Source organism: Culex quinquefasciatus, chromosome 3, assembly GCF_015732765.1.
Source record: "Culex quinquefasciatus strain JHB chromosome 3, VPISU_Cqui_1.0_pri_paternal, whole genome shotgun sequence".
Classification (NCBI taxonomy): Eukaryota; Metazoa; Arthropoda; class Insecta; order Diptera; family Culicidae; genus Culex; species Culex quinquefasciatus.
Genome location: NC_051863.1, coordinates 153,469,331 through 153,484,462, shown reverse-complemented (window position 1 = coordinate 153,484,462; position 15,132 = coordinate 153,469,331). Strand labels below are relative to the sequence as shown.

The 15,132-nt window shown below is 39.3% G+C and overlaps 1 protein-coding gene across 3 annotated transcripts in view; it reads left to right on the top strand.

Moving 5' to 3' along the window:
• Positions 1-15,132, top strand: part of LOC6044397 (phosphatidylinositol 3-kinase regulatory subunit alpha) — a 62,747-nt gene that overhangs the window by 13,949 nt on the left and 33,666 nt on the right. The window lies entirely within an intron of this gene.

Here is a 15,132-nt window from a genome sequence, read left to right as displayed (position 1 = left end):
AAACCGACCGAGAGACGGGACGGCCCTTTCGGTTACTTTTACCGAAATGTGTTCAAGGTTCTTGTTTTCGAACGTCGTCGGCGGCGATATTGGGTGACAGGACGCCGCCGGGAAGCTGTGCAGAAGTAAGAGCGCAAAAGTAGCTCAAGGTCGTTGGCGTTCCAGAATTTTGGGTCCGGGAACGTTGACGTCACAGGAATTTTGGGGGAGAATGTGACCTGGTTAGATTTCAGGTGGATAGGAGATCTTAACATAAATTTTAAGGAAAAGAAGATCAAGTAATTATAATTTGATATTGTGTATAGCCTAATTGAGGATTAAAAAATCATTTTCAACAGTAATTGAGATTTCTCGATTAGCAACTAAAAAGCTGTAATTACTTCAATAGAAACTGTCCGCAGGTCGGCTCCGATGGTGGTCACAAAAGGACGTCCAGCAGCAGTACAGTTAATTACTAGTGGGTGTCACCGATTTATATCGCTGCGAGGTTCAGTCTCGTTAGAAAAATCGATTGCCTCAGACGGGCACAAGTGCGGAGCTTTACTGGCAAGGATTACTGATGAAAGTATAGTTGTAAAATCAACACTCGTTAGAGTAGACATATGAATGCAAATATTTGGAAGGGTGTTATAAATCAAAATATTTAAACAAACACGATAAATATTTTCAGAAAGATCTTGGGCCTCCATAACTCAAAATCATCCAGTTTATTTTTCATAATATATTATGTTAACGTCAAATATTACTTAGGTTGATTTTATTTCATTAAAACTCATTTTTTTCAATTTGAATCGTCGCAAACCCCGATTTTTATTTTTTTACTTTAAAACGCTTATTTAAGTCACTTTAACTTAACTACAGCAAACCTGTCTATCAAACGAACAGATAACGTTTTTTTTTAACCAAGAACCTCTCAACTCAAGCTTGAACCAAATTACAGAACTTTTGAACTAAAAAAGTGCTACTTTTCAGCACTGAAATGGATGCTGAAAAGTTGAACTTTTCAACACTAGAATAGAAAAGTAACATTTTTCAATATTTTTTTGTTTTGAGTGGTGAATTTACTAAACACATCGATATTTGACATGAAACTCCATTCAAGAAGCGCTCGGTAAACCTCGTTGGATCAATGTACGACTCGTGCTAAAAAAAATCTTCTTTTTGCAACTTGTTACATAATAGTAGTTTATGAAACAAGTTGCAAAATTTCAGCACGAGTCGTACATTTATCAAGATTCAGAGTTGGAAAATACGAAGAGTGCTGAAAAAATCAAGTTTTGCAACGAGTTCCATGCAACATTTTTTGCAATTCCAAAAAAACACACACTGAGTGAAATTTTATGTCAAATTTTCATGTATTTTGTCTATAAATCGTTTAAATCAAAAAAATTTTGAAAAGTGTTACTTTTCGAAACAAGTGCTAAAAAGTAGATTTTTTCAGCATTTATTTTGAAAAGTGTTGCTTATCGATTCTGTTATTTTTAGTACAGATAAGTAGGCTATTTCGTCGTTCAAGAATGACAGGAAAAGTAAGTAGTTTCACGACGGAATTGCAAAAACTATTAGTTTTGGATTATTCGCCATACGTCAACAAAAGGGCACAACACTTTTGTAAACAATAGTGTATCCCTTTCACTCGAATGACAGTCTGCATACGGTGTGAGAGGAATACACTCTTGTTTACAAAAGTTTTGTGCCCTAATGAAATGGAAAGCACGAAATGACCGGTCACTTGTCGTAGATGAATAATGTTTGTAAACAACACGAAATAGTTAGCGATTTTTTCGATTCCCGATCGCTTTTTAATTATTAAATTGATCTTAAGTTCTTTTTTTTAAATAGAGGTAATTTTTCTGGCTGTGAAAGTTTAAACTAAGTAATCCCATCAATATTAAAAAAATGCACCAGCTCGTGAAACTAAAATCGTTATTTCATCAATGAATTCATCCAATAAAAATACTCTACTCTTCCTAGAAATTTCTTCCCAATGATTTCGATTTAAAAAAAATCCCACTTCATTCATGCTTCGATTCGATAAAAGTCTCCGCGCAGACCGTGTGCCGAAATTATTTGAAAAAATTGACACAGCTGGGTCGCAGCTTGACGCTGAGCGAGATTATTAAATGTGTCCCACTAAATCATGCGATCTTCGGAGGACATACACTTAATCGATGCCGCGCGTCCTCCCACGCCATACGCGCTGAATAAAAGTTAAGGTTGAAGGTTTCTAGTTTGAACTAGGAAATTATTTTGACCCTATTTTTGCTACGTGTTCCTATTTTGGTCCCAAGTGTACCCTAAATTGAGTCTGTATTTATTACGATAGGTCCAATAAAGGGTCACATTCCGCCGATTTCTCGATATCCAATGAATTTTCGGCTTGTAGGCAATCTATTTCCAGCATACACTCGCGCGTCTAACGTGTATGTGCTAACCTTTCCTATACCATAGATTATTAATTACCTAGATGTCTCACTTCGGGATTTTTCCATACATCCAGTTGGCGACATCCCTTTAGCGCTCCGAGCGCCACCACAGTCGAGTTACAGGTACTAAAATGTTTGGAAAAATCTAAGCATCCTGTGCACTTGCCTTGATGAAAGTTTGTTTTATTTTTGACAAAGTGTCAGGCCAGGTGTCAGCGGTTTTTTTCGTCTTAGAACAATCTGTTTTTGTAATTATACCTTTTCAATCCCGAAACATGGAGTATCTCGTCCTCTAGGCGTACGACGATCTTGACGACGATTCCTAGCAGGAAGATTCCGAGCAGCGAATCAAAACACGATCTTAAGGTGACCCACCTGAAGAAGTTCGTGGACAGTGCCCGCTCGATTGCGAACTCGCATCGGACTGTGCTGCTCCAATATGATCCCCACCACCTGGGAGGAAACGTTCGATTGGTGAGGGTAGTTTACAAACAGCATCGCTAGGCTTATTATGTGAGGAAGATACATTTAACTTTCTTTCAGATAAAAAATGCCAAAAACTTCAGCAAGGTCATGTCTTGAAGCTGGCACATCAAGAAAACAATCAGCTTTGATATTATGAATTTGAATGAGAGCGTCCGCCACCGTCTCCTACACAACAAGGCTTGAAACTTTGCTTGAAACTCAGTAATCATACGGAGCCTCAAAATGGAAAATATAAATAGCTTGATTTTATTATTCATGTTTTTATTATAAACGCTGTTAAAGCAAAATAATAAGATTTGTAAGAGAAATTGTTTCATATTGCTCTGCTGCATAACGTGGTTCTTGGGGCGTAAAGCCTTGACAAAGACTGCCGTAGAGTACCGTCCAAGTGACGCGCACACGTTCCTGCGTTCGCGCGTTGCGTCTCCACGTCTTCACGACGCACACACTGTCCGCCTCGCGTTCGTACACTGCACTTTCACGCCTTCCTGATGCGTCCTCACGACGACCACTGATCGAGCAACCTGTACGAGGATCTGCGCACCAAAAATGGAATACAAATCGCCCCGCGCTGACTGCAAGGCACGTCTAACTCCGTTGGCGGTGTTCGGTTATGTGTTCCTTGGCGTCGTTCCCGTAGCGTCGCGATGAACCGATTCCCAGTCTAGGAGGGGAGGGGTTTAGAGATTATCGCGATAGATGGATCTCTCACACTTACAGGTGTCTCGGTATTAGATTTACGGCGTGCCGAGTTCTCCTGATGTTCTTGTTCTCCACGTGGTGCTCTTGGTTCAAGTCGCTGCTGGTGAGCTCGCCGGGAAGGACTTCAGCTGGCAAACGGCATACTCTCGAGCTGACCCCTGGCTACGGCACAGTCCCGGGCATTACCAAACTACCCTTGTTGAAGTACACCGTTGAGGACAAGGCAACGGATTTTGGTAGACCACTTTGAAGTATGTCTTGGAAAATTTTAAAGAAGTGGTTTCTCGAGCCTGAAATTGTGAGACGGATTATATGTTTTAAGCAAGGTTTTAAGCGTCCTCGGAACTTTTTTTGATTTTTATCCTCACACATCTGCATGATCAGCATACGCGGCTTACACGGATTCATTGGCAGCAATTGGAACGGTAACTGTTACTAGTGCTTGCTTTTGCCGACCAAGACAGTCGGGATAAGCGACTTCCTGAACAGAAATTTGGCAGGAATCTGAATAAACGGCTCACCGGAATATTCGAGCGAGCAAACTCTCGAAATTGACATTACAATGTCAACAACGTTTCGAAATAGCAGGCAGGTTGCTATGATATTATAGAACCCTGAACTAAAACTGGGGAGAAAAAAAATGTTCCCTTCGGAAATATCCAAAATTAGTACCTGTGAATTGCCACCAGGTGCAATTTTGGCGTGGCGGTAGTGTCGCCAGCCCCAACAGGGGAGTGGCGTATCTATATATATTTAGTCTATGCCTATACGGAGCATGTTTCCGCCCCAATGCCAACCAGTTTTGACTGGAATCATCGGTGCCGATCCACCTACACCCAATAAAGACCAGACCATTAGACCATCGTTCAGCAGTAGCTGTACGGATTAGCCTGAACCGCCAGCAGGTAACAAGTTCGTTGATCTGATTTGTCCCGGCACGGTCCCTGTCCCGCGACGTGGAGGAAAAAATATCGATTCAATCAGATGTTTTCACCCCCTCTCTCCCCCTTCCACGGAACACCGAGAGCGGCAACTCTCACTCTCGGAACCGGCCACGGAAGCCGCTTCATGTGCCGGCCTGACTGTCACACAGCAGAACCGTTTGGCTTACCCGAAATTCTGTCCCGTTCTGTCGAGTCAAAGCGGCGTCTCTTTCACGGGTGTTCCAAAATTGTGCGCGCAAGGGACGGCTTACAGCCGGGTTCGGTTTTCCTTTATTTCTCTTTCTAACCCTTGAGGCTTGCGAGAGGGAGAGGAGAGAGCGAGACAGAGAGTATGGGAGAGGAGTTTGACGGGAACGGCTGTCACAGTATTGAGCCGTCGTTTTTGGCTATTCTTTTCTCTATTTCCCCCCTTTTTGGGACGGTTGGTCGGGTTGGATTGCGTGTAATGATGATGGAAAAGTCAAATTTTGTGACACGGTGACATGGAGCTGGTTTTCTTTGTTTGAAATTTTGGGTAGAGAGGCTTGATTTTTTGTTTGTTGTGCGTAGTTAGAATGGGAAGTACTATTTTATTTCTGCGTTATAGACAACAGGAAAAACACGGAAAAAGGTCAATTCTCAAAATCGTGAATTGTGTTCATGGGTTTAAGAACCACGAAGGAATATATTTACGTTTATAGTGCAAATGCATAAATCATAATCAATGAATGAATTCCTTAGTGGTTCGCAAATTCATGAACACAATTCACGATTACAGGAATTCCATAGTAACAGTGCAATACGGCGAATCTGCGTTTGTAAACAAGCAGTCTATCCCCCTCTTACTTGACGTGACGTGTCACTTGAGCAAAAGGGATAGACTGCTTGTTTACAAATGTAGATTCGCCCTTTTGAAATGTTACTACGGAATTGTTTTTTTCCTGTGTAGGGTTAGTAAAAACTTATTTACAGTCCAGACACAATTATCCGAAGGCCTTGGCAAAATTTCACTTCGGATAATCGAATCACGAAAAAATCACGTTGTCTTATTTTTGATTGTACAGCTTAAGTATGACCCTTAAACTACTCTAAAATGATTTACAATTTTTAAATTCAAGATGGCGGCCAAAAAAGCAATGATAAATTATTGAAAAAATGCATTTTTTAATTTTGCAGGCAATCAACCATTCAAATTTGACTAAAATGGGGTCGCTGAACTCGAATTTGATGTTTAAAGCATGAAAATAAAAAAAAAACATATTTTTTTTGTTCGTGATTCGATTATCCGAAGTCCCATACGAACCTTGGGATAGTCGAAACTTCGGATAATCGAGGCTTCGGGATAATCGAGTCTGGACTGTAATATGAAGTATCAAAAAAAGTCACGTATATCGTAGACATAATCACAACGGCATAGGTTCTCGTAATTATACTACTTCCTTTCGACAAATCAGTTATTTGGTTGGAGGGACTCTTTTGTAAATTTATTGAATAAAATTATGTTTAATTTAATTACACAAAGAGAAATGTCTTATGTCGAAGTCGAAGACAGCAAATCGATCAAAATAAGTGTTTAATTTTGTATGTTAATTTTTGTTTTTGTTTGTCAGACATTCGCTGCCTGATTTTGTATGACCAACCCGCAAAATTGTATGTAGGGGAAATTCTCGTATGTTTGGCAGGTTAATCACTCGCTCCTAACTCCATCCAATTAGCTTATTTTCACTATTTAAACAACTAATTGTGCAAAACTTTTGATAGAAACTTGCTTGCTCACTTCTTATTGAACTATTTATCACTCGAGTTCAGTTGAAAACGCTTTTAAATAGCTTTAATTGAATGTCAAAGTTCTGACCTGCCAACATTAGAGGCACGCTGGAATTAGATGCTGTTCCCCTATTTCACCGGAACCTGATTCTCACCACCATGACAGTCGCCCATAGCCAGCCACTCCCATCTTCGCCGCGCACCAGGAACAAGGAAAGGGCTTTAGAAGACGAGAAGTCTTCAAGCTATACTTTTTTTTAATGGGATAAGGGAATTTCTCCACGGATACGCTCCAAGCAAGCGTTGCGACCAGTGTTAAGTGTTAAGGGTGTGTGTGTGTGTGTGTGGTCCAATCCAATACCCGCTAACCGGTAGCGAAATTATGGGAAAGTATAATTTGTATCAGACTGTGTACATGCCGAATGCTGATACAGCTTATCTCAGTCCCGGGTATTAGGTGGTGATAGCCCTCGCGCTGCTTCCAACGACCCATTTCAGAATGACAGAGCTCCTTGCGGTCCAATTCCGAGGTCGCTGGGCATTGTTCGGCCCCGCCTAAACATAGAAGCAAGCATCTGAAGGAAACTCGATCTATATTTAGACTTCCAATCCCCTCAGGCAAATCAGGGATCAGCGCGCATTTAATAATATGAGAAGAAGAGATAACATGTTTCAACATTACGGATCAATTCACTGCTAGAGTGTAAACCTTCTGATGGCCGACTGCTTAGCGTCCCAAGACCACCAATCCAAAGGTGTGAGTTCGAATCCTACCTGATTCATTTTAGTTTTTATTCATATTCAAATTCCTGATTCCAAATTTCAAAGGTACCGACCGGGATAGGATCCCTGAACCTTCTGCTTGGGAGACAGAAGCCGTAACCATTAAGCCACGGAGCCGGCCCAGTGTTAAGTGTTAAGGGTCATATTTTATTCTCCCACAAAAAAACATTTTGCGGAAAAACTAATAATACAAAATGGCTTCTTTTAAAAAGGGATTTTTTTGAAAATTCTTGATCTCGAACTTCAAAATCGAAAGCTTGAAACTTCTTTAATAGGGTGGTACAAATTATTGTTTTATACATTTTCGTGCTATTAACTTCAATTGTGCAAAGTTTTTCTACCAATCGTTTCCAATTTTTGGGGGGTAATTCTCTACGGCTCCAAGAGGAGTCGCACACCCTAATGCTTCAAGCTGATTTTGTTTAACGGCTCCAAACAAGAGCATATCTCTGCCACCGTGCTTTGCTTTTCTTCTTTTGTTGCATCCAGCATTACTTTCTCACTCACTCACTACCACACTCCGAGTCATGTAACACAACCCTCTGTATTTATACTCTTGGATCATGCGCAAATTGGCGGATCTTCTCCAACGCGATTGGCAGTGTGCGAGAGCCGGCACTTTTCCGTCGTGTTGTTCGTGATGGTGTTGGTTGACCACTCGTTGTCGAGTTCGGAAGTTTGATTTTTCCGGTGGGTTCCGTTCCGGCCACTACCGCGTACCGCTTCCTGGGACTTTGTTGGGGAAAATTTGAATTTATAGAAAGTAAACTCTCTAAAACATTAGTATGCCAAATAAAAAAAAATAGGGTGATACAAAACATCACTGTAATAATACATTCTAACAAATTTGCACCTCTCTCTCTCTCTCCCTCCCTCTAACTAGCATGTAACGTTATAGTAAAAGTATGCGCCAAAAGGGAAGCAAAAGTTATGCTTGCTCCTCTCTCCGGTAACAAAGAACTTCTTTATGACTTGTTTTCTTTATTTTTGCCGTTCAACACCACCAGCGCCACCCTCCGGCTTTGATGTCGTTTTGGCCGAACATTATGGGGCTTTGTCAGCGATTTTTGGATTTTCGGTAGCGATTGTGCGCTATGTTGGTGAACGATAGAGAGAGGGTCTAATTTTAGGGGTCGAAAACAAAGTGTTTGGAGCTTTATGTTTGGGTTTTATTGCAACCAGCTTCAACATAACATCAAACAACTATAATTTTAAGAAATATTTTGAAAACTTTAAAAGTAATTTTTCCAAGAATCGATTTTACTCACGTCTATTTTATCAAATAGGGCCGTTGCAAAAAAGTTGAAAAATTGAAACTACCGTAAACTAGCGCCACGCCTTCCGTCGGATGGGGAAGTAAACTAGAAAAAGATTTAATAGATTTTTTAAAATTTCAAAATGTTAAATAACTATAGTTACGAAATTGTTGATTAGTAGGATTATTTCAATATCCTTAAAGTTTAAACATTTTCTCAATGAATATGAGTTCGCATCGAAAAAGGGATTGCAGTTTTCCACTAGGAAAAGATAAAATTAGGGGAAATATTCCCCATTTTAATTATAAGCGGTCGTGTTTGAATGATGCTGGATAATCTGGAGTGTTCCTTGAAATTTACTAAAACCAAGTACACCAACAACGAGTAGAGCAACTTTTTGTGAACATTTCTGTTTATTTTCACTTTTATTAAAAGTTATGCTTTTTCTTTTACAAGCATTTAAAAAAAAATCCAAATGCATTCTAATCAGTCGAGTGCATTGGGCCACACCCATTTTCCTATTTTCAGCTTAGTTCTTTTTTTTTCATCCTGCGCTCTTCCAGGTCTGCTTAGTGCTGCCAAAATTGATGAAATTTGAAGCGAACACTCACGAAAAGTAGCATTTATAGAGAAAATTCCCTGGCATCACTGGCTCACTCCAGCAGGCGCTGCTAGTGGTGTTGGTGGCCACCCTTTGCTCTTTATTTTCCTTCGCTTCTCGCTCGGTTTTCTTCAGCATTCGATTGGAATGGGTCGTCAAAATTCAAACGTCAAAAGACTTGGCGCGTTTGTTTTTTGATGGCACTTGCTAATTATTTACATGTTTCGGGATTATTTTTCAAGCGAGTGACTAGCTAATGTGAAAATGAACATGTTGCCGGTAGTTGGAAGCAATTTTATATCTTAAGCACTTTGAATTTGTTAGCGCAAGTGAAAAGATATTGATGGCGGCTTTCGTTAAGCAGTCAACCTATCATCTTGCGTGTGTCACTGTGTGTGCCATCAAAATGATGAGAAATGGTCTCGCAAAATTGAAATTATGATCAAAAGTGCATTCAATTCGATCTTTTTGGCCAGTAAATGGCATAAATTTCCGTGCTTACTTGAGGCGGTGCTGTTGCTGGTAAGTTTATAGCCTAAATAGTATTTTTGGAGCTTTAATCGAGCTTCAAACTCTCCATATGACGAAGATAGGTGTTTGATTAGAAAGGGTATATTTCCCCTAGTTTCTAAAAAATACTTCATGTATTATTTATACACAATTCGAAATTGTAGGCACAATTCAAATTTATACGCATTTTCAGTAGAATAAATTTCTTATAAAATGTGAAAACTTTTGAATAGTTGTTCAAATTTTGCTTAAAAGGGCTATCTATATTTTTATTTAAAAAACAGTTTTTTTTTAACTTTAGAACCGTAGATCCTCGAAAAATGGAAATTTCTTTTAAAAAAAAATTATGAATGTTAAGTTTTCTAGGTGTAAAGGCCAGTATGCATAATAAATTTTGCAATATTTTATCATAATATAAAAAAAATCGTCGAATTATGTAGCCCATCAGTGTGGAGAACCTAGTTGCCGAATTGCAAAACTGATATTGTCAATAAAAAAAATAGCTTATTTATAAATATATTTTATCATCATGAATTTTAAAATAATTTCTTAACGTGATAAAAGCCACACAGCAAAAAAAGATTGATCTGAAAGCTGTTTGAATGAATTTGAGGGTGTAAATTCGTCTCTTTTTTGTTTTTCATTCAATGTAGAAGTAAAATTTCAAACGTTTATGAATGATTTCGCCATCGCGCACTGTATTACATAAAATTGCCGTCTTTGTTGAATCGCTCTAAAATTTGCACAAGTTGCTTTAGCAAACCAGCTTTGCAAACATTTTTTTTCCTGTTTGAATCTTCAGTTCTTCGACCTTGGTCGCTTTTTCGAGCCCTCCCCCCCCCATGGGTGGCGCCATCTGGATGACACTTTTTTTTCGCAATGGGACTAGAACAAGTCCCACAAATTAGCAACTGCCCCCGAAATTAAGTTCTCTCAGAGAAGGTGTGTTTCTGTTACCCAAAGAGTGCTAAGTGACCAAACCCGTTCTGTTTTTTTTAGTCGGGTTATAATTTTGGGTAAATTTATTTGAGAACTGTGTGTTAATCACAGTTTGCCGCGATTATTTGTTATAAAAGAGCAGGGGAAAACGGGCGACTTTCGCATTTGCAGTGTCGACCTTGTCGCTTTCGAAAGTTTGTGGCAGTTGTTGGTCTTCTTATCACCAATTCTGGGTAAGTTCTCCAAGTGAACCGCTCCTTTAGTACACACACACACACAATTTAAAAAAGGTGTTGTACCTCCTCAGTGCTAAAGCTGATAACAGCGCTCGCCAAGAAGTATGACGCAGACTCCTCACACTTCCTAGACAAGTTGACGTCTCTGGGTTCGGCTTCCCCTGATAAGGGGTACACAATCACAATCTGGCTGTAATTTGTGTTCTCTGCGGTTTAAAAATAGATTGCCCAATCAGCCACCAGGTGTCACCACCGCTCGCCATTCGTGTTCTCTTCATGACAGTTACGTGATTTCGATCACTTCCGAGTATCGCGAGTCTTAAAAGACTCAGCACGAGACGCGCGCAAAACTGTTCGGGCGTGAAGTTTCTAATCAGGAATTGGAAAGACGTGCACGTGCGTGAAACTGTGGTGACGCGATTTAGATATAGGTTTGTTTGTCTGTGGCGATGTGTGATGACGGTGGGTGGTGAGGGGAATCCTCTCACTGAAGTTTTAGCAGCAAAGTGTTCCAAATCATTAGCAATTTTCACGCCTGGCTGACTTTTTGATCAGACGGTCGGCGGCGACGACACGTTCCAGTAGGTCGAGTGTAACGATATTGAGCTAGAGGAGAGCTATAGGTCGAAAAAGGGGTAAATTAGAGGAAAAAAATGGGCTGACGCCGAATTTAAACTGTTTTATTTTTATTTTTTTGTGTTACCATTTAAGTGCTAAAAAAAGTTGATTCAAATAAGATAAGTTTTTGTGCGGTCCAATCTGAGGAGAGGGGGATCAAAATTTAAAAAAATAAACAATGTATGATATCATATTTTTTCCCGTTTGTTTTTCAAGGCAATCGACTGCACAATTTTGTTCAACCCATTATTATTATTGTTTTACGGTTTTCTTTTCGCAATTTAAAAATCGGTCAGTTTTTTGCAGAGAAATGAAAAAGCATGCACATCACCTTCGTCAAAAAAGACACTTAAAATTACACACTGCAAGTAAAAATTTTCTAAACACAAAAAAAGTTGCAACTGACGGGACTCAAACCTAGCACCAACAGTAAGGACTGGCGCCTTAGCCCGCTCGGCCATCATACCGATGAAGAATGGAAAGGATAAACGCATATATGAGCATACTGATGGGTTACATATTTCAGGGTGTAATAGTATTTCATAAAATAATGCAAACATTATTTTAAACGGTGCTATTGTGAACTGAAATTGAGATTAATGAAAACAAAAACTTTAAATAAAATTTGTAACAGCCATAGTCCGAAGCACCGGGAAGGCTAATCAGAAAATTATGGCTCTGATTTCCTTAAATTCTAGCAAAATTTTGATTGTTTTGATATCAACAGCTCATTTGAGACTAGGGCGTCCAATTTTCTCGGGTTTTGAATTTCCGGGGAAATATATTGTTGAAATCCCGGGAAATCCCGGAATTCCGGGATTTTTTTACATTCTTCACGGAGAAAAATGAGTTCTCAAAATCGTGAACAAGCGTTCATGAAATTCGGAACCACGAACAAAGTGTTCAAATTTCATGGTACGTTTTTCAAAATCGTACCATGAAATTTGAACACTTTGTTCGTGGTTCCGAATTTCATGAACGCTTGTTCACGATTTTGAGAACTCATTTTTCTCCGTGTTAAAATCTATATTTTCATCTATCAACAAAATAAATTTGAAAACTTTTGGTTGTACCATTGCCTGGTTCCTGACGAAGGCAAATTTTCAAAAAAAAAATTAAATAAGATAAAAATATTTTTATGTTTTTCATATAAAAGCTAGAGAGCTTTTGATACTTGCTTTTTTCAAATATGCGAAATTCAAAAATCTGGCATCGTCATGCACACGGGAGGTCTTGTGAGTCTTCTCCCCAATTTTAGCCAATTTGGTCCATCATATCTTGAGAAAACAATGTTCACAAAGTTTGACAGTTTGCTTTGCGCATGCACACTTCGAAAAAATCGTGTAATTTTCTGTCTTATATGATGCACATAACTGGAGCGTCACATAAGACGGAAAATTACATCTGATTTGAAAATTACATGACCAAACCAGCGATTGGTATGGTCGTGTAAAATTACAATCATCGCAATGAATTGGAAAGCATTCCTATTAGAATCTACTTTTATTGGATTGTTTTTTTTTGGGCAGAGAAAGAAAAACACATTCTTACTGAAAAAAAAACATTTAATTTGATATTATTATAATAAAAAGGGTATAACAAAGCACGAGTGTTTTTGCCGTGGCGGAACGAATAATCAATCTCATCGCGCTTCCGGCTTCCGGTTCCAGTATAATCCAACTCACGGTGGTCGCGATGAGCGAAGTGTCCTACAATTTTCCTTCTTCTGTCACTACCGGAACGCCCGGCTGTGCCAGGAACTGTCCAACTACAGAAGACACTTTCATCGCGTTCTGCACAACGAGCCACAACCATCCAGCCGCGCCGGATATTGATCCGAGCTCGTCTCAGATCGTCGTACGCGTCTATCACCTAGCTGCGGTTGTCTAGCAAGGCCCCAGCCAACGGCTTCCGTCCGTTTTTGTCCCACCTGTCCTAAAGATGCGCCGTTCAGGATAGCTTCGTCGATTCGACATCGCTCCACACCCGGACCGCCAAACTGTTGTGCGCACCGGAACAGTTAAGTTGAAGTGCCGATGCGCCAGTACCGGAAAGCTGCCTCCTTGGCTAAATGCCGCCGTCTGCATCAATCGCAAACCTCCGCGGCACTATCAACCGTGCGTCGTTGCTGGGGCACAGCTTGAAGTTTGCTTCGCACTCCAGTTGTCCGTCGCCAGCAGCCGTCTCCGTGTGGTCGTTTGCTGGATAACCTTGACCAGCAGCTTGAACATGAAACGGACCGGTGCGTCATCGTCCGGAAGAAGGGAGGACATTTTTCTGACTGAAATTAAGAATTCAGAATTAAAATGACAGGAAAAATATAAACAAAAAATCATTAAACCTACCTTAGTAATTGATTTAATATCGCTTTTCAGCTCAATCGAAATAAAAAACCTGTACATTTCTCAAAAATCTACCGAAAAAACTTATTCGCGACCTCGACCGATTTTCTTGAATCTCAAACATGTTTGACGTTTGCAGCACCACGCTGCACTGTGAAGTGGAAAGACAGCAAATCAGCGTATAATTGGGGTATTCTAATGTAAAATTAAATCATCGCACAGAATATTACACGACAAAACACGCTCCAGTCATCTGCATCATCTTAGATGTAATGTTCAGTTAAAAATGATTTAATGTTACATTTTATCAGATACAATTTTTTTCTCTATTTTGTGACGGTGAATTTGGTTATTCAGCATCAAACCAAACATAATATTACGTTTGATTTTCGATTACATGATGAGTTTTTACGTCTGGTTTTGAATTCCGTTTGATGTAAAATTCATATTTTTTTAGTGTGTGGCAGAATTTGGTGCTTAAATCTCTTACTCAGTTTAATAATGACATATTTTCATAAAATTTTCAAACCGGCTCCGTGATTTAATGGTTGCGGCTTTTGCCTTGAAAGCAGAAGGCTCAGGGATCAAATCCCGGTCGGTTTCCTTGAAATTTGGAATGATGATTTGAACTTTTAATATGAACAAAAAAACCTTGACACCTTGGGATTGATGGTCTGGGACGCTAACCAGTTGTCCATCATGGAGTTAATGCTCTAGAACTGAATTTATCTGTAGTGGCGAAATAATGTCACAAGGTATAACATATCCAAACATTATATAACTACCCGGGCAGACGGTAACAACAAAATTCATGTCATTTCAATAACAAATGAATGTGCTATGGAATCTTCTTGAAAAATCAATTTTTGCATAAGGGTTTAATAACAGTTAATTTTATCATAACAGAATTTGTTATTGGTCTGACATTGGAGGAAAGCCAAAACAACTTTGGAATTAAATTTTTTGTTATGGAAGAATACCTCGAGCTGTTATTGGGATGATCGGATTAGTTGTTAAAATAACAAAAAATAATAACAAAGATTTGTTCGAAGAATAACTAAAAATGTTATTAGTCTGTTATTACAATAACGATCCAATAACGAAAAATAACAAATCATGTTATAAATCACATAAAATGTTATTGACCTACTATTTTCAAATATCAAAAAATGTTATTCCCAAGTTATTACCGTCTGCTCGGGTACTAACACCGTCTCAAAACAGCCCATGGCTATCTCATATACTCATGAACTGGAAGAGGGAGTCGTGGATGGCCTGGCCCGAGACATCTAGATTACCGATCTATGTCTGTACAATTTCAGAAGAAATCGTTAGCCAGAGAAAGGTATTTGCTTCAAAGGTTCTTGAGATTTATGGTGGTTTCTAACCGAACCGTCTCAGTTGAAATATACTGTGGTCATGGCCACGTCCTGCCAAGACGGGGTTTCAAATACATACATACATACAAATATCTTCATAAAACTTTCAGGAGTGATCATCTTTCAAGTGGATTTTATAAATTTTCTGCAATAAGTTTTTTTTT